Raw genomic sequence first — 24,480 nt, 5'->3', positions numbered from 1 at the left:
GGTTTACACATGGAATAGACCTCGGAGGGGCTCAACGGGCCAGTGGATAACTGTGAATAAAAACGAATACTTCAAAGAGACACACGTGGATGGTGCTTTGTCCAGGGGCAAAGTCGATCGTATTTGTGCTTACAAAGGGGTGGGGGTGGGGGGGTGCAATTAAAGCTCTGGACAAGTGGAGGAAGTCCTCCTTTTTCTTTCTTTTCACTTTTGCTTTCTTTGGGGACAGCCTCTCCAAAAGTCTAGCATCAGACAGGGAGTCGAGAGATGCCACACATGCCAGCGTGGAAACTGGAAGGAACGTCCACCTCCCACACCTAGTGGCCTGGAGCCTTCGGTCAACGCCTCCCCTTCGGACACGTTCCCGGGGAGGTCAGGCTCCCGGGGAGGCCCTTCTGGGGTGGGGGGCGCCTGGAAGTGGCTGCTCAGAAGAGTCTTGGTTCAGGGCACAGTTCCTGCATTTGGAGTTACAGAATGAAGCGCCTGGTCAGAAGAGCAAAATCCCCAAACCAAAGTTAGAGTACCCGATTTTGGTTCCTTAACCATCTGTGGGGAAATTTTTTCGTTTGCCACAGACTCAAACGGAAACAGCAAGGGAGAAAAGGTCATTTCCTGCGACCCGGCCACCGGGGGGCAGCCGCCCCAGGCTTCGTCGGAGCACCCTGAGAACCCCTGGGGCCTCACCTTGCTGTGGGCGCCTGTTATTACCCCCAGAAGAGGCCAGTGCGTCGTTCGAGAGGGGTGGTCCGTGCCCGCGATGGGCAGACGTCCACTGAAGTCCCCGGGTCCCTCTGAAGTCCATGCTCACGGCTCTGACCCCAGCACCGCGGCCCAGCTTTAGGAAGTGCAAATAGCTGCTGCTTAGCAAACTCCTGTTGAACCGGTGAAATAGTGCAATTTGTGCAGCCTGCTAATTCCACGGAGAAAATTATTAAAGAAGCCCTGATCCTGTCCTTTCAGATTGAAGCGTTAGATCCCTGCTGTGAGATGAGCTTATTTTGGGTCCCTGTTGAAAAACGGTAGAGGGAAATTCAAGCTCAGTAGTGATGACAAATCTCCTACCTTGCCATTACGCGTGGCACTGAGCTAGAGCAGAGATCTGAGTGAGAGCCATTGATCAGCCACAGAGGGGAAACGAGAACTTGAACTTGTGGATCTGCTCATGTTTTATTCTGGCCACCCAGGACAGAGAACAGCAGAGCTCTGGCAGTTACGGGGCTAATTAGAGCCCATGGAGCCTCCAAACTGGAAACTGCAAGCGCTTTGAACACAGACACAGCTGCCCAGGCAGTGACCGCACAGAGAAACAGCTCCACGCCGAGGGGCCCAGACCGGTGACCTCAGTACCAGCTCCTCAAACACAGCCCTCGACTGACCCGAGGCTGCACATGCCTCAGAGCGTGGGAATTCCAGGCGTCGGTCCCTCCGTTAATTCCAGCTCGCGTGCTTCAAATGAATAACAGTCGGGCTGCCCAAATGCCATCCAGTGGAGACGGAAGTCAGAACAGGCTCGCAGGCCCGTGCCTCCTGAGGGCTCTCCAGTGGGTTCATTTTTTTTTTTAACCTCTCTCCCCTATCCCCCCCCACCTGTCCCACTCCCCCATTGTCTGCTCTCTGTGCATTCGCTGTGCCTTCTTCTGCATCTGCTTGCATTGCCAGTTGGCACCAGGAAACTCTGTCTCTTTTTCATTGTTGTTGCATCATCTTGCTGCATCAGCTCTCCGTGTGTCACCACTCCTGGGTGGGCTGTGCTTTTTTCCATTGGGGCGGCTCTTCTCGAGGGGCACACTCCTTGCACATGGGGCTTCCCTACGTGGGGGACACCCCTGCGTGGCACGGCACTCTTTGCGCGTATCAGCACTGTGTGTGGGCCAGCTCCACACGGGTCAGGAGGCCTTGGGTTTGAACCCTGGACCCTCCATATGGTAGGTGGATGCTCTATCCGTTGAGCTACATCTGCTTCCCTCAAGTGGGTTCTTGATGCACCCAGGGTGGGGCCACATGTCCACGCTCAGCGGTGGGACCAAGCATTGGCCAAAGACCCCGGTCTTCAACAGCCCCCAGACCCATCGCCAGGAGGTAGGCTTGTCACGACGGTGGGAGTGGAGCAAGTTCCCAGCCTCCTTCCAGATGGTGGGCTCCACCCTAAACACCCCCATCGAGGAAATTCGGGAGCTGGCCGCAGCTCTGAGCCCACCCCCCAGCCCGGTCAGAGTCGTGTGTGGAGAAGGTTGACAAGTGGAAGTGCAAGTGGTCGGAGGGGGCGGGAGAGCCCGGGCTGGCGGCCCACTCCTTCATTTGCTGCTAACTCATGCCATCGCTTGCTCAGCATGCTTTGAGGGGCCTGTAGAGTCCTGGAGGGACCTGAAGAAAGAAAGAGGAATGGCCGCTGGGCCTCGGGGGCCTAAACAAACAAGTGGGGGCTGCAGCGAGACCACAGTGCGCGCTGCCTGGCGCTGCCCGGGCGGACACCATGTGGACGCACCCCCACCATTTCGTTTTTGAATATAGCAAACCTCATTAATCCGGACTCTACTAGTTTTGATTATTTTCTCCTGGGGGTGCATGGTGCTTCCACTTTGCACTGGGCACGGGTGAGGTGAGCTGGCAGGGGTAAGCAAAACAGCCTGTACACTCTGAAGCTTTTGCGCATCGTGTACAAATGACAGCTGGGCCCTGCCTCTGTTAGCACGGCTGCCCTGAGCTTCTCCACTGCCACCCACACCAGAGAATGCATCTCACCTGAAGACGCAAACCTGTCTATGGAGAGCCACGTTAGCGGAAACAAAAATGTCATAAGGGAAGTGGATTTGGCTCAATGGAAAGAGTGTCCGCCTACCATATGGGAGGTCAAGGGTTCAAACCCAGGGCCTCCTGACCCATGTCATGTGCTGGCCCATGTGCAGTGCTGATGTGTGCAAGGAGAACCATGCCACACAGCGGTGTCCCCCACATAAGGGAGCCCACGTGCAAGGAGTGCGCCCCTCAAGGAGAGCAGCCCTGCGTGAAAAAAAAAAGTGCAGCCTGCCCAGGAGTGGCACCGTATACATGGAGAGCTGACACAGCAAGATGATGCAACAAAAAGAAACACAGACTCCCGGTGCCACTGACAAGAATACAAGCAGCCACAGGAGAACACACAGTGAATGGACACAGAGAGCAGACAATGGGAGGGAAGGGGAGAGACATAAATAAAATATAAATCTTAAAGGAGAAAAAGTGTCATAAAACCCTACTGACCTTTCCTAGGTATGAAGCATTCTGCTATTCTCTAGTTTATCTCATTTCATTTCATTAGGAAAAAGTGCCGGCCCCATCCACTCAAACTGATGGCACGACCCGTTCCTGGATTGTGTGGAAAACCCTGCGTCGCGGCTGGCATGACTCTGACAGCTCTTCATATCAGCGCGGGGCTCTAAGGATAATTTCAGCGACCAGATAAAGTTCGTTAATTTAACACGGCAAAGGGTTGGTGCCCTGGAAAGCGAGATAAGAAGGTGCCAAGGTGACGTCTCCGTCCCAGATGGGAACTGTTGTGGCTTTTGCTAAGCCTGAGATGAAAACAAACCTTCACGCCTTGAGGAGGGGGACGAGGCATCTAGAGTGTCACCCCTCCCTTCTTTTGGGGATGGCGGGGCCTCCCTGGACCTGGTGGCGGCGTGGCCCTCCCGGCACGGCCGCCTTCTCCCAGTCTCCTGGGGGAGGCTTTCTCTTCCACAAAAGGGGAAACCCGGGCTGGGATAAGAGCCGAGTTGAGTTCAGGCCATTCGTCGCCGCCGGTTCGGCGTTTCTGGCCTCCTGCTTCTCCAGCTCTTTGCTTCACTTTTCCTAGGGAACTCCCTCCAGCATCTCTTGGGGGCCCCTGGGCAGGAAGGCAGGGGCTCGTTCCATGGCATCGTTCGTGGCGTCAAGCCAGGAAGCCTCTTGAGGCAGATTTGGTGGGTCCTGGGAACCCACCCTGTGTCTAGAATCCCCCTGACAGCCTGGGGCCTGCAGGAGACAGGGAGCAAGGCTTGCGGACCCCTGGGGGGGGAGTGGAACAGGCAGAGGGGCTGGCCGGGGCCGAGGCCCGCAGTGAGGCTGCAGGTGACGGAGCGTCTCCGGAGGCCAGTGTGGCTGCAGGTAGGGGGCGAGGCGCAGCCCCGGGGCCCAAGGGGCCGCCCTCGGCTCTTCCTGGGCACTTGGTCCCTGAGAGCAGCTCGGCAGAAGCTGCCGTGCAGGGGTAGCCCGCACCACGGCCACCACCGCCCGTGCCACGTGCCAAGCACGGTGGGTGCGCCGGCCTGCCGGGTGGCGGCCCCGGGTCCTCCCCTCTCCAGATGCCCAGGCGTGGGTCTTTTTTTTAATCACTGGCCATCTCTTGATGGCCTCCGGAGTTTGAAATGAAGGAAACTCACGTGCAGCTTTTTTTTTTTTAAGATTTATTTATTTTTTTATTTATTTCTCTCCCCTCCTCCCCCCCCAGTTGTCTGCTCTCTGTCCATTCACTGTATGTTCTTCTGTGTCCACTTAAATTCTTGCTAGCGGCATTGGGAATCTGTGTCTCTTTTTGTCGCGTCATCTTGCTGCATCAGCTCTCCATGTGTGTGGCGCCACTCCCTGGCAGGTTGCACTTTTTTCACGCAGGGCGGCTCTCCTTACGGAGTGCACTCCTTATGCGTGGGGCTCCCCTATGCGGGGGATACCCCTGCGTGGCACAGTACTCCTTGCGAGCATCAGCACTGCACATGGGCCAGCTCACCACACAGGCCAGGAGGCCCTGGGTTTGAACCCTGAACCCGTCGTGTGGTGGGCAGACATTCTATCAGCTGAGCCAAATCTGCTTCCCACGTGCAGCCATTTAAAACCAGCTCGGTGCCAGCTGCCTTCGAGCATGCTGGAATCAGGGCCCCTCACTTTGGTTTGATTTGCTCTCACACCAAATCCCATTTGCTAGAGCCATGCACCAATTGTGAATCTTTGTGCGTTTCATAAGAAGATAATGTACAATGTTTGAATTCACTTGGTGCTCGCCATAGGCTTCTCAGCTGAAGGAAAATGGAATAGAACCAAATATTAGGTTAGTTTTGATAGAATATGAGCTGCCGACTTCACGTCACAATGGCCTCCCACCACAAACTCCTGTCCCCGACCCACAGGTCCCTGGGCCTCTAGCTGGCACCCCACGACCCCCACCTCTGTGCTCTGAGCCTCGCCCCTTGCTCGCCGGCTCCAGGTCCCACTGGCCTCCTGCAAAGCTTCCCCTACTCCCCCGCCTCCACGTCTAGCCCGGATGCTCCCACCACCTCCCTGGCCCTCCTGGGCTCTTAACTTTCTCCCTCGCTCTTACAGACCCTCTTGGGATTTATTTTCCGTCTCCGTCCGCCAACCAGAGCGTAAGCTCCAAGAGGGCAGGCGCTCAACTTGGGCGCTGGCGGAATGAGTGAACAAAAAAACGCAGGCGAGGTGGCAGGGGCTGCTTCCTCCGGGCCTGCCCACAGCTCGGGGTCGCGCCAGCCCTGAGCGAGGAGGACCGGCAGCTTTGGCCCTTGCGTCTGGCCAGCGTGGCAGTTCTGATGAATTAGAACTGCTCTTGTAACCGGCCTAAGGGGTGGGGGGAGCAGACCCCAGCTGCTCTGCTGCGGCTCCTTCCAGGCCTCAGGAGCGAGGAGAGGGGCTGGACCCCCGGGGGCTGTTTGCCAACCTCGGCCTTTGCTCGCCACGTGGGGTCCGGCAGAAGGCTGGAGCCGAGCAGCTTCGGGGACGCGCGGGGAAGTGGGCACTTCCAGGTTGGCCAGGAAATGCTCGAAAAGGATTTCGAGGAGGCCCTGGGTTTTGCAGGTGGGGTTCACGAGTTGGGTGGGCGCTGCGTTTGGTGCCATGCTGCTTCCCTGGCTCCCAAGAGGTCCATTTTTAGACCTTGTCGGAGGCCAAGGTGGGCGTGGGACCGGGACTCATTATCTCCCAAGGGATTGCAGGAAAGTGCCAGGGACAGGCGAATCCCACCCCGGGGCTCCCCAAAATGAGGCCTTTGTCCTCTCACTGAGTCCACACAGAAGAGAGACTCGTTGTGGGAAACTAGCTTACCTGTTCCTTGTTGTAAATGTTGCACCTGTTCTATTGCAGATGTTGCAGTTGTTCCCATTGATTGTAGATGATGTTGCAGTTCTAACAGCAGACAGCTGCCCGGTGGTTTCCAATAAACACGAGGTGGCAACTAGGGTCGAGGCTCTCAGTTCCAGAAGCTGTGTGTCCCCTGGTCCCACCTTTATCTCCTCTCTTGTGTCTTTCTCTCTGTCCTTCATTTCTTCTGTAACTTCTGCATCGCCTTCCCTTCAAGCCCACCTATCGCTGAGCTGATCTCAGCAGACTCAGACTGTGTTTCCATGGCGGGTTACTCAGGCTTCCCTGTCTCTCCCACTGTCCCCTGGTCAGTTCCCCAAAGCACCCATGGCCACGTGGCACATCCTCCCTGAGGCTGCCAGGCCACCCCGGCCCGGGGGAACTCCTGCCGCCCCGGCAGGGTCCTCTGCATGTGCTTTCAGCTGCCCGTGTCCCAAGGCCAGCCCAGAGAAGGGGCGCGGGCAGGCGGCTTCCTGTGGGTCCATGGTCTGTGGTCTGTGGTCCGCTGGGAGGACAGGACCCGGTGGGCCAGGTGTCGGAGTCCTTGGAATCCCAGCCCGGCCACCTTGCACGCACTCATGCCGGAGCAGGGAAAAGAGGGGTGGCCGCGCACCCCGACTGCCCCAAAGCCCCTTCACCGCCGTGGTCTTCAGCTGTCCTGGTCGTCTAAGAGTGTTTCCAAATGTCAGGTCAGGAACCAACTGTAAATTTAGAGGGTTATGAAGAGCATTAAAAAAATTAAAGAATTAGAATGGAAAATATCAGAGCACTTCACATGCATGAGGTTAAGTGGTGTTCTATTACACTTGTGTGTGTGTACACACGCACACGTTGTGCAGGACCTGGGTTGTGAAGTCTGGAGGTCTGGAAGCCTCTTCTTCCTGCAATTAGTGCAACTGTTTTTTATTTTGCCATGTGGCGAGGTCCCTCCTGAGGCCACATGTAATACTCGCCGGTGAGACACGTTGCCAGCGCATCTGCCCAAGTTAGACCCCAGGCGCGGCTGGTCGTGGTGGGGAGGTGTCCCTGGAGAGGCAAGCGTATCTCCTGGAGATACCCCGGAGAGCCCAGGTGAGACCCCCTCTCTTTGGCCTGGAGCCCCCTCGCCCTCTACAGTGAATCCTTTTTCCTCTTTGCAAAATAAACAGGATCGGCGCTCTGCACTGTTGCACTGCCATGAGTCACTCTCCTATCTGCCTGCTCTTCTCCCAGAAGTGCAGCAAATGGAACATGTAATGCTACATAAATCCTAGTGAGAAATGTCTTTGTCCAGAAATGGTGTTCGCTTGTTGTGCTCCGTTGCCATGGGGAACAGAGAGCTCCGCCTTGGAAGGACCGCAGGCAGAGAGCGGGGATTGGCCTTCCTCGCCGCCTGTCACTGCTGCCCGCGCCCGCCCCGCCGCGGCCAGCTCTGCCGCCTGTCTCCGGGGCAGGCTTCTTTGTGCTGCACCCCCCGGCCCCTCCCCAAAAAAAAAGCAGGATCCAGAGCTGCTCAGATGATTGAAGAAGGTGGAGGAGGAAGAGGAAAGAGGAGGAGCAGAAAGAGAAGGCTCGCTGTGGAGGGCTGGCGCCATGTGACCTGTCTAAACGTCCCTTCGGCAGGCTGCAGCAGCGCGCTTTCAGGGAGAGTAAAAGGTCCTTGAAAGCCCCTCTGATGGGTCTTTGAAACTTTCGCCTTCTGGCTTATTTGGAAAGAATCCCTAAAGAAGGGTTTTGACTAAGTCCGCCAGGTGCATGAAAGGTGGGGAGGGGGGCGTGGCACCGCTGTCCAGGTCAAGTGCCCTGTGGCCAAGGGCTGGCTGGGGACCTGGGAGAGACGGGCCAACACACAGAGATTCGGGGCCCTGGGGGAGGGACGTGACCGGGACCCTGAGTTTTTGAGGTCCAAGTCATCACAGCCTCGTCCTGGCAGGAAAAGATAAACAAAGCCCCAGAGGGGACCCACCATGCGGGTGGGGGCCTGGACTGGCGGCCATCTCGGGTGCTCGGAGCTGTGCCCAAGGAGGGGGCCGAGTGAGGTCTAGCAGAGCCTGGGTACCAAGGTCCCACGGCTATGGCCACCAGACAAGCACCTGTCGGGCAGGTGGGGCTGGCACGGTAGCCCCAGTAGCCTAGTCATCCTCTTGGGGCTTCCGGAACATTCCGTGGGGGAAGCCACAGGAGAAATGCTGGACTTCCTGCCTCCACTCAGATGACTCATTGGAGAAATACAAGGAGGAGGACTGGCTTAAGCTGGTCACACTGGTCTCAGCTCCGGCCTAGGGAGCTCCGTAAGCCTCAAGAAGTGAAAAATGAAAGCGCCTTTCTGCTTCCTCAGCACCGGCTGGTGAGCTCGTGTGGAGAAGGCCGAGCTCCTCAGCAGGCCCGGCGCCTCTGGACACAGCCCTGCCGCCCCCGCTGGCCCCCTGTCTTCCCCCAGCCAGCCGGGGGCTATCTCGGGGGCCCTCGGTGATTCATCGATGGCTCGGGGGGCGGAGGCCGCGCCGGTGGAGAGATGGGCTCCCTGGCCCGGGGTAGAAGGAGGCCGGGGCGCAGGCGCGGCCGAGCCAAGAACGCTACTGTCCATGCTGGAGCGAGGCATAACTTCCCAGGTGTGGAGCCAGGGACGAGGGAGGGAGGGCCCAAACGAACCAAGATCCTTTAGTCGCACCCGCCCGTCTACACTACCAGGTGGCGTGTGCGTAGGGGTGCGTGCGTATGTGTGCGAGAGTGTGTGTGAGCTGTGTGTGTGAGGACGTATGCGTGTTGGTGTGTGAAAGCATGGTGTGTATCTGAGAAAGTGTCTATGAATGTGTGGCTGTGTTATGAGTGTGTCTCTGTATGTCTAAGTGAATGTGTCTGAGTTCAGGTGAGAGTGTGTCTATGCTTTTGGGTGTGTGAGTGCCTAAGCATGTTTTTAAAAATTTATTTTTGATTTATTTCTGTCCCCCGCAGTTGTCTGCTCTCCTGTGTCCATTCACTGTGTGTTCCTCTGGGTCCGCTTGCATTCTCAGAGGCACCGGGATTCTGTGTCTCTTCTTGTTGTGTCATCTTGCTGCGTCAGCTCTTCACGGGTGCAGGGCCTCTCCCGGGTGGGCTGAGCTTTTTTCACGGGGGCGCACTCCTTGAGCGTGGGGCTCCCCTACGTGGGGACGCCCCACGCGCATCAGCACTGCGCATGGGCCAGCTCCACACGGGTCACGGAGGCCCAGGATTTGAACCCTGGACCCTCCATATGGTAGACAGACGCCCTATCCTTTGAGGCACATCCGCTTCCCATCTCTGTGTGTTTTTGAGAGTGGGTGTCTATGGGTATGTCTGTAAGAGCGAATGTGTCTATAAGCGTGTGCCTGTGAAATGCGTCTGTAAGTGTGCCTGTGCGAGTAAGTCTGCGTGTGTGTCTGGGAGTGTGTCTGTGAGAATGCCTCTAGGTGTGCTTGCTGGCGAGTGCCTATGAGAGTGTGTTTGTGTTTCTAAGTGTGTCTACGAGCGCCTTAGTGTGTCTATAAGTGTGTGTCTGGCCGAGGGCTTGTCTAGGGTGCGGGTTTGCCGGCGACAGTGTGTGCGTCCCCGTGTGCCTGTGTGTAGACGTGGGTCTGCACGGGCCGGCGTGTCCGCAGGAGCTGGAGGCAGGGCAGGGGCTCCCGCTGGGCCCGCGTGCGTGGCACCCGGGGGCGCGGCCGCGGGGAGGGCGGCGGGCGCGGGGGGCGGGGGGCGCGGCGCCGTTGCTAAGGCCCGGCGGGCGCCCCGGGGAGGGCCCTTGGCAACGGGGCGGGCGCGCGCGGGGGCGGGGCGGCGGGCGCGCGCCGGCCGGCGGGGATTTCCAGCGCGCGAGAGGAAGTGCCGGGCGAGTGCGTGAGGCCGCGAGGGAGCGCGGCGCGGCGCGGCCGCCGCGTGCGCGAGCCGGGGTCGCAGCCCAGCAGGGACTTTCCAGCCGGCGGCGGCGGCGGCCGCCGGCCCTTCCCCGCCCCCGACATGGGGCCGCCCGGGGAGCAGGACGCTGCGGACCGCGGCGGGGGACGCGCCCGGGGCCCCTGAGCGACCGAGCCGCCGCACGCCGGGTGAGGGGCCGCGGGGCGGCGGGCGGGCCGGGGGCGGGCGGCCGGGCGGGGGCCGGGGCGGGCCGGGGGGCGGCGGCGGGCCCGGGCGCGCGGCCGGGGCTCCCTCCCGCCGGCGCCGCCGCGCGCGCCCGCCGCCCCCCGGGGCTGCCCGGCGGCGCGGGGCCCGGCGCAGGCCCGCGTCCTCCCGGCGGCCGGGGGCCGAGCGTTGCGGGCCCGGGCCGCCGCCTCCCGAGCCCGGGCCCCCGCCGCCCCCCGCCCGCCGGAACTTTGGGAAACTTCGCGCCGGAGGCCGGGCCCCGGGCCGCCGCTTTTTAGGAAACGGGGCGCCCAGGCCTCCTCAGAAACGTGACCCCCCTCAGCATCTCCCGCTCCGAGGTTGTGTTTTCACGGCGTGAGAAATACTCCGACTCGGGCTGTCCGCGTAGACGAACGTGCTTGCCCCGGGCTAGGGTAGGATTTTTTTTTTTTTTTTTTTGGGCCATTATTGAAAAGTTGCTCCTGAGTCATCCGCTGCAGCCGAGCCTCTCTGACTGATTGATGACCGAGGGCTGCGGTGGCCTCCGAGGCGGGCGGGCGCCGGCGGCCAGCTTTGGGCGAAAGGCAGGCATTCCACCTCCCGTTAGTGCCCACGGCCCCCGGGGCGCGGGCCACGGAGCGGACCTGCCACGGCCTTGCCAGAATTTCATCTGGAGGTGCCAGGCTCTTGCTCAAGGATGCGTGGCCACGTTTTCACACTGCGACCTCGTTTGGGGACGTTTGTTTAATATTTAGACCTTTAGAGGGAATCGTGTGTGGGAAATTGCTGCACCTTTATTTTTGAACACAGCAACAGAATGGAAATGGGCGAAGCGTGTTGGACGTGCTTTGAAATTTAAGGAGCTTGCAGATCATGGTCGGTTGCAGCAAAGACTTTCTTTTCCACGTTGGTTGCATTAAGTTCTGGATAAATATTCAGCCTGCGATCGGGGTGTGTGTATTATTTATGTCTTACAGTGGAGTCGCAATGGCTGTTGTCGCTCCTGCCTAATTGACATTCACGGCATGCAACTCAACAGGAACCATCCTGGCGGTGGTTTTTCCCCCCCCCCAGCATTTGCTGTGAATACACACTAGTGAAACCTTTGGAAATACTGTTTTTAGTATCTCGTCTGTGTCTGTACAATCCTCATTTGAAGACATGACCTGCTGAACCGTCAGTTGGTCTTGAAACCTTCCCGTGTCTTTCACATCTTTGAAAATGGCCTGTTGAAAAGACTGCATCATGTGGAGGATGGCTGGCAAAACCATGTACAGCCATTCTTTTATCAAATGAGAGGAAATGTTTACCTTTTCACCAGGTTGTGATAATATGGATGTTAAGAATTAGTTTAAAGATGAAAAATTTCTTTGGCCAAAATAAACCTTATCAGTGTGAAACCTGGAAAATAGCATACAAGATTGGAAATCCCTGTGAGTAGGTGCTCATAACGGAAATCCTGACAGCCCTTGGATTCCAGCATCACCAGTTAAAAATCAGACCTTATCACGGGTAAGGTTTAAGATGTGAAGTGTCTCACCAAGGCGCCATCTGTTCCAGCTGTCACAATGCAGGGAGAGCTGGCAGGGAGAATTCTGGCATTTCTTTTTTAAAGGCATTCGTGTGAAATTTTTCTGTGATAGAAATGAAGACCAGTTCTTTCATTGGATTCTCTCCATTCTTTTTGGAATTAATAAGATGGCCTCACTTGCTGAGAAGGCTTTAGAGGCATTCCATTGGAAACAGGCAGTAACAGTGGCCGATTGTTTCTGTTAATATCATCAACATAGCCTTACTCGCGTTCCTGCTTGGAAGAAAGTCCTTAATTTAACTGAACCATCTGGGCTGCTTCCTGCTGTTTTCCTCTGTGTTTGGGATTTTCGATTCTGTAAACACCTGTAACTAGAATCCCTTTAGTGTTGCACCGTGTAAAATGAGAAGGGCCTTTTTGGGGTGTTGTCAGGATAGATATGCTTAAGAGCTGAAAGATGGGAATGATTTGTCACTCCTTTACAGTCCTTTCTTCCTGATGGTGAAGCTATACTTCAGGAAAGATAAAACTGTCACTGTGGTGGTGCAAGTCTGAGCTAGCATAAGCAAACAAAGGAAATTGCGTTAAATTTGCCCCTCTGTTTTTTCATCTTGGTATAGCAAGACGCTGAGCAGCAAGTGATCTAACCTATCATATATTATGCAATGGTTGCGTTTCCTTGCAGTGGTCAACTTAACTTAGCAGAGGAGACGTGTCCTGAGCAGGGCCCTCAGTGTCAATTCTGTGGCATCCCCTTGTGAGGAAACAAAAACGGATGGGGGGGCGGGCAGAGTATGGACGTCAGGTACAGAGAGAAGCTGGGAAGGGAACACAGAGTGCGAATTGAGAAGGTGAGGCCAGAGGACTTGGGAGGCGACGGCCAGGGAGAGGTGGCCCAGGCCTGAGTGGGAAGGTGGTGCTGAGACGAGGAATGAGGCTGAGGCAGGGAGGGCCAGATGCCTGTGGCTCAGGGATGGGTGCGATGGGATGCCTGGGCAGGAGGCAGTCATGTGGGTGAGGCTTGCAGGCCTTGGTCCCAAAGGAGCTAGTGGAGATAGGAAGAAACTGCAATTTTAGTTCTGCTTGTGTGTGCTTGTGTGATATTTGCTCTTCATAATTAACTAAAAATGCAAAATGGCTTTCATTTTAGAAGGCATTTATTGACTATCTTGAGAGGGGGAGAGAGAGAGAGAAGACCTAGGAAGGAAAAGGTGAGGTTTTTATCATTCAACATAAAACTTTTTTTTTTGGTGCAAACTTTCCGTTGCCCTGGGAGATGCCATGCATTGAGGCTGGCAGGCGTGGGAGGTCATGAAGCAAGCATTGCATTTATTTTCTGTCCACCCCAGAATCAGGTTGGCGTCTCTCCCTGTGTTCTCTATTCCTTGAGGTAACTGGAGCATTGACTGGGACTCTGGAGTCTTTTTCTCATTTAATTAACGTTCAATTAACATGCCCCGAGTTTCCATGATGTTCTAGTTAGCGTGCTGGGAGGTAGCAAGGCCAGTGAGACATGGCACTTGCCATAAAGGACACGATCTGCACAGGTGGGGGCGTCTTGTCCACAGCACTGGGTGATGCCAGAGGCCAACAGGTATTTGACCAGGACAAAAGCTTGTGGTAGGAAGGGTGAGAAAAAATGAGAATTCACCACCTCACCTTCAGGGCTGGCTGCTTAGCTGGAGAGAGAAGACATACCAGGAAAACTAGGAAGTACTAAAAGGTGGGATAAAGTAAATGAGGGATTGTGTAGAAGAATGGATGAATGCTGGAAATTTAGAAAGGGAAAGCTCGTGGCTGACCGGGTGGCCAGAGAGGCTCAGCCTGCCTCAGGAGGGCTCTGCTCTGCATGGCCCCGAGGACAACTCCCCCCCCCACCCCGTTTTTTGGTTTGGTAAAACGGAATCTGACAATTTACTGTCCTTTTTCTTTTTTTTAGTTACCGCTTGCTCTCTTGAGATAAAGTTCACATACGTACAGGTCACCTGTCCTGTTGCTTCTTGCCAGCAGGTACCGGGCTGGTGGTGCCCCTGGCCACGGGCCGCCAGTTGTGATGCTTCGGGTGATGTCCAGGCTCCTGCCAAGGCCCCTGGGGACCAGGAGCTGCAGCAGGTCGGGTGGTCTGCGCTGGCTGCTGGCACGGGCCTCGCCATGTGTTGTTGTGTAACAGGTAGAGCATAGGTAGAAAGTTCCGGAAGGGGGGGAGGAAATATTGAAAAGGACTCTCCAAATCAATAACGATTTGTTATCCATCCTGGAAGGACCTAAATCTCTTTAATTCTCAAGAAATAAAAATTTGGACCCTATATTTTGTATCAGGATTTACTGCTTCCTAGGAGCTGCTGCACGTTGATTTTGACTGTTTTTTGTTGGTTTGTTTGTTTTTAAATGGAGGCCATTTGGTCACCTCTCATTAGGTCCTGTTACAAAGAAAGATATCACACCTGCTATTCTGATATTCTGGTTTCCTTTCTACTTTAAGCACTGATTCTGTGGCAAAACCCCAAAGCATGCTTACTAGAAACTATTTCTTTTCTTAAAGCAGAGAGAAAATCTGCGTGATGGACCCAGAGGGCTAACAGACCTGAGGACAGCCAAGGCCTCCAGGGTGCCGAGGTGTGAGGCTCCAGGAGTCGCTATCACATGGTGGAGGTTTTTGGAGATGACCTTTGTGCTCTGGAAGGTCACCACCCATTCCAGGCCTGTGTGCACCTGAGGTACCTGTGAGGCCCCACCTCCCCACCAGGTCACGTGGAGGCCCTCCTCAAGACTTGTGCTCGGGCTCTGCAGGTTCAGGAGAGAGGAGGGCCACGAGGGGCGCCCCAGAGTGAGCGCCACGTGGTTTGGAATGTGCGTCTGTGAGGGGTGGGCCCTGGAACCGCCTCCCTAAGCCACGTGGAGGCTCCTGGAGGGCAGGGGCTCCTGTCCTCTTGTGCTGTCGTTTGTTGCTCAGGGACTTGTGCTGTCGTTTGTTGTGCTGGGACTTGTGTGATGGGCAACGTTGCTTGCCATTGTGACTTTCTGGGTGCTTGTAATGACTTAGAAGGAAAGAATAGGGACACTAGTTCTCTTGAACCCTTCGTTGTCCAGTAATGCCCAGAAGTCACAACTTTATGCTAGAAATTAAGTTCTCTCCTTTTTGGATTAATATAACCTGTTGTTTGAAACTTCATTATAGGGTAAATTAAGTGCTGAGGTTTCAGAAGGCTTTTTTGCATGAGAAAGGACATGGCCTGCCTTTAGTACAGGTGTATCTTAAAGTTTTCCCCTTAATGGGAGTCTGGGAATCAAGCCCAGTAAGTTCTATCTTAAAATTTAATGTGAATTTTATATTCTACTTGATAATATGTCTGCTTGCTTTAATAGAAACATACTTTGTTTCCTCTAATTTTTGAGTACGGTTCATTCTCCAAAAGATGTGTTTATTTTTGGCTCCACTGGATCCCCAAGGAGGCCCCTGGCATCCTACCCTGTACCCTTGAGGCTCTTACCCACTTGAGAAGCCCAAGCAGGGCAGAGAACAGTGGCTGGGAGGGTCTGGATTCCAGTCCTGCCTTCTCTGCTTATCAGTGGAATGACCTTGGGCAGGCACAGGGCCTCTCTGAGTTTTTTTTCCCCCATCTGTAAAATGGGGCTAATTCACCTCCCACATTCCTTGCCAGTTAGAAATGAAACACACTGAAAAGCGTTGCAGATGTCGATGTTAACAGGACAGGAGACTGAGCTAGAGTGGGGGAGAGGTTATGATCTGAGAGTGTCATCAGAATATGTCCGAGCTCCCTGCTGTGGACCTCAGAGATTTTCTGGCAGATTCTGTACGGGAGGTAGCTGAGGCCCAGAGTGTTTGTGCAAGCAGCTCCTCCCAGTCAGACGAAGGCAAAGCAGGGAAGATTCTTCCAGAATAGAGGTTTTTCCTGTATCCTTCATGTTGCCAAGGTTTGCCCCCAAGAGACTGCGTGATTTCTGATCCCAGCTAGGGGTAATGGAGAATTTATTCAGCCAGCAGACCCTTTTTGAGAAGATATGTGCCCGGAGCTGTGCTAGTTACTAAAGCTAAAATGTCAGACAAGATACGATGTGCTCACCGTCCTCAAGGAGCTTCTGTCTGATGCATGAACCAGAAGAGTGACTGGGTTACGGCACAGTATGGAGGTGCCAGACTGGTGGGACGTGGCACTGAGGGGCGTAGGGGCATGCGTGCTGTTGGGCCTGGGGGTTGGGAGGTTTCCTGGAGGACATGGCTTTTAAAAGGCTGAACGGGAGTGACCTTGCAGAGGGGCGGGCAGATGGAGACTTGTGTTTGAGGCCATGCAAGATAGACAGACCCCCGTATCTGCCGTTCAGGGGCGCAGGAGGGGGCACTGGCCACCTTGGGGTGCCGCCCTGGTGTCAGCTTATCTCGTGAGGTAGGGATTCCATTTTACAGGTGAGGCGAACGGCAACGGGCCCTTTTTGTCATTGCGCTGTGGTCAGTTGAAGCTGAATTACAGCCCTAATTTTCGATTTTGTACAGATTCTATACTTTTTAGTTATGCTTCTTCATAGTGCTTCTTCGTGTAGTCTTTCTGTTTCATCCAACATTTGTTTTGACCGTTTTGGTTTATTTCTCCAACTGGGCCTCTCTTCTGCCTCAGTATTTTTAGTTATTTTCTTATAGCAGCAACACTGCATTCAATATCCTTTAACAAATTCAGTTAAAATATATTTACCCCTGTGGTTCAGATGTTGCTTACATCTTGCTGAGTAGCAGTCCCTAACCTGATTTACTAATGTGTTTTCTTTCCCCTTTCTCTCTCTTAATGTACATTTAAACCAGTAGTCTAGTAATAATGATAGTATTTAGTCATCATGTCTTTACAGAGTTTTACAAACACTAGCTTGTTAGCAGTGAACAAGTCCCTGAGGCCTGGTCACTATTGAGAGTGTGGTGGTTACAGCCCAGCACAGCCAAATTTCCACCCATTCATCTTGAATTTAATTATAACTACAGATTGCTTATGGGAATATAAGTTAAAGGAAAAGAATCCCTCTCCACCATTATCAGGGAAGTAATGATGTTAGCTGTTTTGGAAAGTACTTTATGTGGCTCTTCTGGTAGAACCTTTGTGAAGTGTTTGAACATGGAACCAGGGAGGGCAGCAGAGGCTGGCCTGGGTGGGTGGCCCTGCTTCCTGGCCTCTGTACCTGCTCTGAGAAGGGCTAGATCCTCAGGCCCCACAGTCAGCTTCCTGGGGTGAGAGGATAGATTTCTTTTTCCCTAGACAAGTTGGCCCTTTTAGGGTGGGGGCACTGGCGTGGGGTAGGCAGGGCCTTGTTCTCAGAGCCTTCCCTGACTCCTCCTGGTCGAGGGATGCCCTGGGATACCTTGGGTGGGTCGTGTGAGGAGCCTTTTTGGGGCAGGGTCTGCCTCCTCAGTCCGGCCTAAGATATGTGTGCAGTAAAAAGGAAATGGGTTTATATATGGAAGTAGGAGGGATTTTGGAGTCAGACCTGATTTGAATTTCTGGTCCTTCTTTTACCTGTTACATGAGTAAGTTACTTATCTTTTTGGAACCTCAGATTTCTCAGTTATAAAAAGGCAGTTGTGAGGATTAAAAGTGAGAATGTGAGAAGATGTGAGCACCTAGCATACCATAAATGGTGATTCCTTCCCCCTTTTCCTTTCCGGAGGGATTTCGTGAGGAGAACCTGACCTAGTGGCAGGGTGAACGACAGACTCTCCTGGGAATAGGACTTGGCGCTGGTAGACTATCCTGCAGGCGGGTATCAAAGCAGCACACTATTGGACCGTAAGGAAACCATTTGTAATGAAGGTAGCACTCTGGAAACGAAAATCACTGTATTTGCACAAATAGAAACATCTGTATTTGGATGCCTTTTTTAAAGAAAGCAATTTATGATGAATTTTGAGGAAATTTAAATTCTTACTTTAATATATTATTTTCTTCAGTTATTCTTTAGATCATTCAGGTCTCAGTTCAGATCTCGCCTCCTTGGAGAAGCCTTCCCTGAGCACCCCAACTAAAATAATAACTCAGGCTGTTGCTCTCCAGTCCCTCAGCTTGCTTATTCCTTCTTAGCAGATTTTGGCCTTAAATCAGGTACTAGGATAGTGCCTGGCAGGTGATAAAAGCTCAGGTGTTTGTAGCAGTGAAACCCCATTCTGGATCCACCACATTTTGACAGAAGATCATATTTCTTCTGAATTTTGAAACCTGTCTTTCCCTAACTCAGTAGTGTATAGAAGATTCTAGGCGGGTTTTGAAACAGACAGGCGAGCCCATGCCATGCACATCCTACACCTGAACACACACGCTCTTGTACACCACTGTGCTGGCTCCAGGCACAGGCTGTGGCCCCCGTGACTCACAGCGGGGAGGGGGGAGTTCCTGGCTGGCACCCCTGCCACACTCCCGTCCTGTGCCTGCCAGTGGGGCACGAGGGAAGGGGACTCTATTCCTGACGTCAGGGCACGAGGGAGGTGTGCCTCTGTCATTTCCTGAAAAAGCTGCCGGTTGAACCAGGTGAGTAACAAACCACCCTAAAACCCAGTGCCTTAAAAGCAGCCTGTTAGGGGGCCCCCGGGTCTGTGTGTTGACCGGGTGGGTTTGGCTGGGCAACTCTTCTGCTCTGTGCGGCGTTGCCTGCGGGACCCTCCGTCATTCGTCTGAGGTCTGGAGGGTCCTGGGCAGATGCACTCACACGTGGGTGGTTGTAGGGCAGGGCTCAGCGGAACCTCCCTCCCACGTGGGCTCAGGGCCTCTGCAGATGGTTCTCCCCTCGAGCAGTTGGCTTCTTCCCTGGCAAGTCAGGGCTCCTTGAGGGAGTGCTCCAGGAGAGGAAGTGGAAGCTGCCAGTGTCTTAAGCCTGGGCTTGGGAATTGGCATTGTGTCACTTCTGCCCTGTTGTATCAGTCACGACAGCCAAGAAGCCCTCCCAGATTTTAGGCGAGGGAACACTGGCCCCCCCCTCGGGCAGGAGGAGTGTCAGGAACGTGAGGCTCTCTGTACTACATTACACGGTGTGGTTAGAGGCCTAGAGCTTTCAGAGTGTACATCAGATACATTAAGACAGGCTATTGTGGGCTCAAATGGAAACGCCAGCTTGTGTTGCCCATATTCTGTGAGAAAATGCATTCCGAGTTCTGAACCAAGACTTTATGAGTAATCTTTTGAAATACATCTTTTCACAAAATGGTAAATGCCTGCATAAAATATACATTTTATTTGTTTAATCAGTTGGCATCCTTGATCACCTATTTGTCAGAAGTACAACTTTGGGTCTGTATTAGTCAGTTTTCTCTAGGGAAACAGAATCAATAGGAGATATCTGTTGACAGTAAGCGTCTCTCACGTGACGGTGGGGATGCACAAGTCCAGGTTCTACAGGCAGGTTGCAAACCAGAGGCTCCAGTGAAAGTCCAGTGAAGGTTCTTGATGAGTTCACAGGAGACATTCGCCATCCAAAGACCTCCACGTCCTCTTTTAAGGCATTCAACTGATTGGATAAAGCTCATTTATCTCCCTGATTGATGTAGATGTTATCAGCTATCTATGCAGTAAACTTACTGGTGACTAAAGTCCATAAATGTCCTTGTATTACAATTAACCCAGTGCTTGCTTAACCAAACAACTGGGCAAAATCATCTGACTGTGTTGACACATTAGCCTAACTATCACAGGGTCCACACGTTTTATTTTCATAAAGTTTATATTTCTCTTTGTTCTTAAAAACACCAAAACCCTACTTCACTGAGAAAGTATTAGTAGGCCTACGTGTCCTAAGTTTCCTTTTCTTCACCCTAGATCATTCTGGTATATCCCCTGGAGACTTACTAGATTAAAGTTATGGCTGTTTATGTGTAAAAATATGGAGTAGTTTGACAATGTGTACAGAGGGGTGTGTGCATTAGGTCAAACATGGACATCTCATCTCATTTTCTGTAGACCTGACTTCTTAAGCCTCTCTCAGCTGATTGTTGCAACATTCTTGGAGGTGGAGCAAACGTGATGAAGTCACAGGGAAATGAGAGAGAGTGCATTTAAATAACGAAACAAGAAATCTGCATCTTTGGCTTTAATGGTGCCAGAAGGTGTTGGATTAATGCAGGTGGGAGAGGCTGTGTCTGTCTGTTTGTGTCTACCTGTACAGGGGGTGTGGTCTAATGCCATGCTTTAGCCCCAGCCATCTCTGGCCGGAAGCCAGTCAAGGAGCTAGCTGCCCAGTCCTGTGTTTCCCAAGTATATTCTACCTTTGCTCCCAAATTACCTGTCATTCCTGGACACCCAGCCTTCTGTCCAAAAGATGTGTGAATGAGGAAGGCACGCTAGTGTAAGTGGTTCATACTCCAGAATGACGACTAATGAATGGAATTTCAGGGAGTCCTGGGAGCTCCTGAAGCCCCTTCTGTGATTCCTGAGGCCAGTGAACCCCTGGTCTAGATGATCTGAGGGCTCTTGGAGAAGTAAACTTACATATTTTGAGTAGTGGTGCTTTTTAAAAATCTGTCTTTTGTTCTGAATTCTAAGGGTTTGCGGGCCTTTGACCTATCATAAGAGAGAAGATAATTGCTCTCAGTAAGATCCATAAACCTTTGAGGATTCTTCTTTCAGTACTGCTTAAACCTTTTTCATTCTCCTCTTCTCTCGGAATTTTCTGTTCCTGAATATGGTGACATTGGTCTGGGGAGACCAACTTAGGGGCCAGGGGTGGGGATGAGGCTTGAGGGCTGGGGAGGGCAGTGCCCTGGCAGGGAGGGCAGCACCATTTCAGCAGTAAGCTGCGTAGCTTACCCTGGCCTGCCTGTCTGTCCTCAGGTTTGTACAATAGATATTTACTTGTGCTGAGATGAATTAAGATAGCTGTTCTTTGCTTTTTATATTGTTTTCAGGATTTGGGAACTGTTTTTCATATTTTAGTTACTTACACTTAGAGTGAAATATGTAAGGTATAGTTTAATCTGAAAAAAATCTGCAAGGCAAATTGGTCTGCAAGGCCTCTTCTCTAAAGGTCCTGTCCTGACTGTGGTCGGTACAGGGTCTTACAGCGCTGACCTTCCGTGTTTCTGAGTGTTTCACGACAAATGTAAACATCCCTGAATTATGTAGGGAAAGGTGGAAAATGTGGAGGGTATTTGTTGGCAAGCCAGGGGGTGGAAAGGGGGAGGGGGAACCATGAGGTAAGTAAGGGTAGGGGTGTGTGGTCTCTGGCCCTCAGAAACCTACGTGAAAAGATTACAGTAGGAGCAGGGCTGCCAGCTGCCTTGTCCTGGTCAGTCTTTGTGACCTTGGGCAAGTCACTTAGCCTCTTTGAAACCCCCCCCTTGCATGATAGATGGGGGATAATAGGATCATGGTTGTTGTGAACGTAAAAATAATGAGCTTTTAAAAATTAATGCTCCATAAAAAATGAAAAATGGCATTCAAGGCTAAAGGAACAGCATTTAAACAAACATTGACCTAATTCAGTTTTGTTCAGCAAGCTTTTATAAAGCACTTGGTGATGCCAGTCAGGGCTGTTGGATGCTGGGAATCTAATGCTAAGAGAGCCACTTTGTTCAAGAAAGTCAGTCTGCTTATTTCAATCTGGAACAATAAACTTTACAGAAGAGGAATAGAACAAAAATTCAAGGGTGTAAGTCAGAGGCCAGCAGCCACTCGGGTCAGAACAGGGTTCTTGTTCAGTTTATGTGAGGAGTTGATTGGGCTGGAATCCATAGAGGCCCATCAGCTGTCACTGGGGATCTTTACTGGAGTGTGGGAGACAGTGGCCACCTTGGGATGTTGGAAGCAGAATTAAGCATTTAGGGTAGCTTTAGGGACAGACTAATGAAGGAGAATTTTCTACCCATCCAGTTGTAGCAGGCCTCTTCTGGATCTTTCCACATGACTGGATGTGTTCTGTGAAAGGAAGGCAGAAAGACAACTGTCAGAGGTGCTGTAGAGAGTGCTGTGGAGGCGTGGGGCAGGGCCACTAGTGCCTCTCCAAATCGTAGTTCATGAGCATAATGGGAAAATGTGCAATTTGACTTGTTGCAGATTCCACTAAGTTCATGAATTCGTACCCATAGTAGAGCAACACCTAAATTTTAGAATTATTTTCTCATAGTCCTCTGCTAAATGTTTGTTTCTTTCAGCTGCCAGGCAGTAATATTTTCTGGTTTCACATTTGTGTATGGCTGTTCAGTGGGACTTGGCCTTTAGTGTGGTATGTCTAGGATTTTGTTTGGTTTCAAGAAAGAAAAAAAATGTTTATGATTCACAGATCTTGGGTTGGAGTGGGTTATTCCATCCCTAAGGCATCTAATAAAATTTCCTGGTCATACTGGAGCCCTCCCAGGCTGCTCTGATGAAACGTAGTGACTGTGTAGAACTCCTAACTGGGCAGGGAGGTTGCCTTCTCGGAGTCTTGCTTTGTTAGAGCTTTATTTCTCGTAGTGGTTTAGTTACTGTCAGTATTCTGAATCCTGGCACACAAGAGACTCATCAGACCGTTTTGTTCAGTTAAGACCTCAGAAATTCAGATTCAGTGGATATTTTTAACGAGCTCCTGAAGTGATGCTGATGAAGCTCTGGTTTAGTGGAAGGAGTACACTTCCTTTCTTCTTCAAAGTGTGGGTCCTGGTCCATCCACGTCACCTGGAACTGTGGATGGGCCACACCAGCTGACTGACAGTCTGCCCCTCAGCTAGGTTTTCGGGTGGTGGACATGCCTGTGGCAGAGCGAGAAGTGGGGGCAGGCTTTGAGCCAGGGAGAGGGACTGGAACCCTGGCTCTTCCCTTTCCAGCTTCCTGAGCCATGGGCCCCCGTGTGTAAAGTGAGGACAATCACACCAGCACCCGCTTTCTCTGCCACAACTCTGAAACCGCAGAACCTCTGATTTTTTCTTAGGTTTAGTGCCAAAACCTGATGGGAACTATGTGAAGCTCTTGGTGGTCTCTCTTCCACTTTGTTAGAATATTCCTAGATTCCACTGCAGACTGTTACTATTTTAATTAATGGTGTCATCCTCGGTGTTCCTGGGAGTGCTGTGTAATGTGCAGTGTATACAAAATATTTTCTCTCTAAAATCGAAAGTATTCTGAACTCTGAAATGCATTTTTTTAGGAGCTACTGGGGATTGAACCTAGGTACATGGGAAGCAGGTGATTAACCACCTGAGCTACGTCCATTCCCCTGGCCTTGGCTTTGGGTGAGGGACTGTGGAGCTGTAGAGAGCCAGCTTTTAGTGGTTACAAGGAGTCTGTGTGTGTGAGGGGGGCTCTTTTTCATTTTGGTGGTTACGGTCTATGAAGTCATCATGAATACTGAACTGGTGAATACTGAACCATTACCCCTGGGGGAAGTACAGAGTTAGGGTCCTGTGCGCTTCTAGCCACCACATTTTCATCCACTGGTGAATACATAGCCTTGTTTCTCTGTTTAAATATACCTTATTTAATTTATACTGTTGATTAATTAGCACTGAATTCACAGCCACCAGCACTGCTCATGCCCAAACGAAGTTTCTCTAACAGATGCACTTTCTCAATAAGGCACATCATAGCCTTCTTGGCTTAGAACACTTGACAGCATTTCAGCACTACACTTGGGAGCCATTAAATAGCAAAAGATCACCAACAGAAGCCCCCAAGTGAGAAAAATGTGGCACTAGATAACACCACAGAAAGGATGCCTGTTTCCCATGTGAGAGTGTAAACGAAGGCTAAGCATCTCCTTGTTTGACTTCAGCTGAGAACATGCTTGTGAGTGATTCAAATTTGTCACCACTCTGCTCATGTTCACCAGTGACTATGAAAGTGCTGCACGTTATGGATTTTGGGGTTTCAAATAAATTTTGTGAGTAGGTGAATTTGCAAACACAGAATCTGGGAATGATGGGGTCAGTCAGCTGTGTGTGTAAAACTCCTGGCAGTTGGCAGCCATCCAATGCAGGTAGGCGTCAGTGCTTTTGTAGTCCCTCCCCGTGTGTATTTATGCTTTCCCCATTTGGGTCTTTTTTTTCCTCAGCTCCTTTATGTTGGGTATGCAATGTTCTTTTTTTTTTTCTTTCCAGAAACCATTTGGTAACATGTCAAGCCAAGAGCTGAAGACATGTTAGAAGGTGGATCATGGGTGGAGAGGGCTGGCTCTTGGCTCGGCCTCCTAGCGGGCTACTTGTAGAGAAGGCGGAATCCTTGGGCGTGGAGGGCCTGTGTGATTTGCACCTAGCGAATCGTGGAGCGTCAGGGCTTAGCCTCTTGTTGATGTTTGTCTTTTCACCCACATCATTCCCTGGGGAATCGGGTGGTGTGGTGGGGAAGCGCGGGGACGCTGGAGTCAACCGTCTGGTCTGAGTGGCCCTGGGCTGGCCAGGGCTCCAGTGTGTGTCTTAGGTCCTTCACCTGAAAACAGAGTGCCTGCCTCCTGGGGGTATCCAGATGGAAAGCAGTGAGCTCCTGCCTAACAACAGTGAACAGCGATTTCTTACCAGGATGGTGGTGTGGGTTAAGTGTCTTACTTGGGGCCAGGAGCAGAGCTTTGTGCTGTGGTTGGGTTGGGGGCTGCAGCTGGTGGCTGGACCTCTGGTGCCTCTGCCCCGTCATTTGTAAACGTCTGATGACTGCTATGCGAACTACCAAAACGTGCAGATCGAGGGGGGACCCTGTGAAGGTAGCTTAAAATAGGAGGAATTCAGAAAATAGGTGTTTAGTTATGTTTTTACAAACAGGTTGGTTTTTATCTTGTTTTGTTTTGTTTTTTCCCTCTTTTTCTGATTTTTCTCTGGAGATTCAGAATCTTGGGTTTTCTGG

The 24,480-nt window shown here is 52.3% G+C and overlaps 1 protein-coding gene across 11 annotated transcripts in view; it reads left to right on the top strand.

Annotated features, from left to right (window-relative positions):
• Positions 1 to 7,491: 7,491 nt before the first annotated feature.
• The window catches only part of TRAF3 (TNF receptor associated factor 3), a 161,935-nt gene continuing 144,946 nt past the window's right edge, over positions 7,492 to 24,480 (top strand). For 7 of the 11 annotated variants that reach the window (XM_058291339.2, XM_058291349.2, XM_058291306.2 and 4 more), the window contains exon 1: positions 9,998 to 10,142. The gene's annotated coding sequence lies outside the window, so the exon portion shown is untranslated. Of the gene's footprint in view, positions 8,694 to 9,997; positions 10,143 to 10,365; positions 11,671 to 24,480 lie in introns of those variants that run through there. The other 4 variants (XM_058291321.1, XM_071213659.1, XM_071213663.1 and 1 more) reach the window with 4 other exon arrangements.

This window comes from Dasypus novemcinctus, chromosome 3 (genome assembly GCF_030445035.2).
Source record: "Dasypus novemcinctus isolate mDasNov1 chromosome 3, mDasNov1.1.hap2, whole genome shotgun sequence".
Lineage (NCBI taxonomy): Eukaryota > Metazoa > Chordata > Mammalia > Cingulata > Dasypodidae > Dasypus > Dasypus novemcinctus.
This window is presented reverse-complemented; position numbering and strand designations above follow the sequence as displayed.